The following is a 1,539-nucleotide window of genomic DNA, read 5'->3' as shown; positions in this document are numbered from 1 at the left end:
CCAAAACAGTTTGGGGATCTGGGCCAAATGTTCGTCAACATGCATTGTGTGACATACAGTGAGGAGTTTTGTCTGAAGGGTTTGTCACCCCAGTCTGTCACAGCTGCCAGTTTGTACAGTCGAGTATTCTCATGTATATTTTCTCATGTAATTGTATTTTTTTTCCCATGTTTGTTGTTCCATGATTTGTTCCAAGATTTGTATTTCTGGTATTATTACTACAATTGTAAACTTAAATGACCACTTGTTAATTTTACATGAACTAAAAACAAACTTGATGAGAAAATGACCTTTTTCTACCTCTTTACTTTTGACAAAAGTTATTTTCAAAATAAGACACTAGTGCTGCCCCAAATGATTATTTCAATTTTCGACTAATCACTGATTTATTTTTTCATATTAGTCGACTAACCGCGTCATGGGGAAAAGTGGATGTAAAGCACACATCTTAACTGTCATCAGCTTTAAACTAACTCAAAACTAGATATATAGCATTACCTGTGATAATGCTCATGTGAATGCTGTAAGCTGAATTTGACCACTGAAGATGCTGAAATTGAAAACAAAAAACACTAAAGTTGATAGCTGAAAATGCTGAAGCTGATAGCCAGTCAAAACATTAGCTAAATGCTAAATTAGCCTAAAAAAATAAAAATAAAAATTTAGGTCAGCTATAACAGCTGGCATGTAGCTGAGATATTAGCTAAACTCCAAAATAGCCTAAAGAAACTTAATAAATGCCAAAATAGTCATAAAACTAGCAGAATGACGTAACTTTTAAGTTGCCTACATTCTGACTCCAGCCCTTAAAGACACCCTGCCACATATGATCATCTCAATGCAGTAAAAGTAGTAATTGTAATGAAAGCAGTGATTAAATGCAAATGGTTAATTTCACTGTTTTTTGCTGCATCTCTCCCAGAAATGTAAATCTAACTAACCATAATGAAATCTGTGCTAATTGAGTGACACTCGTCATATTTTCAAAAACAATTATTTTTCCTTAATTTTTTTAAATAGAAAATTGTATTAATAATTTGGGCTTAATACTGGTTGTACTTATTGATGTCTATTGATTTTATTATTTTTTTTAATGTATAGGACAGGACATACAAATGTGTCAAAATGTTGTAGTTCGACTTGTGATACACACTGTCCTTCAACTGTTTATCAATGAGTTTTACTTTGACTTATTTCTCACTTCTTACTTTACAGTCATGTTCTAACATTTATAGGCTTCTTTTTTATTTGTCTTTAACCATCGAGGGGTAATGTGGCTCCTGAGCCTCAGGTTGCAGACCCCTGTTCTAAACATTGTAATTCCTTATTAAGACCAGCTCATGGTAGCAGGTCCTTTTTTACGACCTCCTGAGCCGTTTATCTCTTGTGGTATCCTTTGTGGTATTTTAGGCATGTCAACGTTGGAGACGTGAAGTCCTGCCCACTTTTGTTAAAGGAGGGGTAACACTTCAATGTAAGGGTGGGGTCATCTGGACCCTAAAAGACAGCACAAGAGTTAAACAGCTGATTACTCCTCTT

The sequence above is a fragment of the Oryzias melastigma genome, linkage group LG23 (assembly GCF_002922805.2).
Source record: "Oryzias melastigma strain HK-1 linkage group LG23, ASM292280v2, whole genome shotgun sequence".
NCBI lineage: Eukaryota > Metazoa > Chordata > Actinopteri > Beloniformes > Adrianichthyidae > Oryzias > Oryzias melastigma.
Note: the sequence above shows the minus strand (reverse complement) of the source record.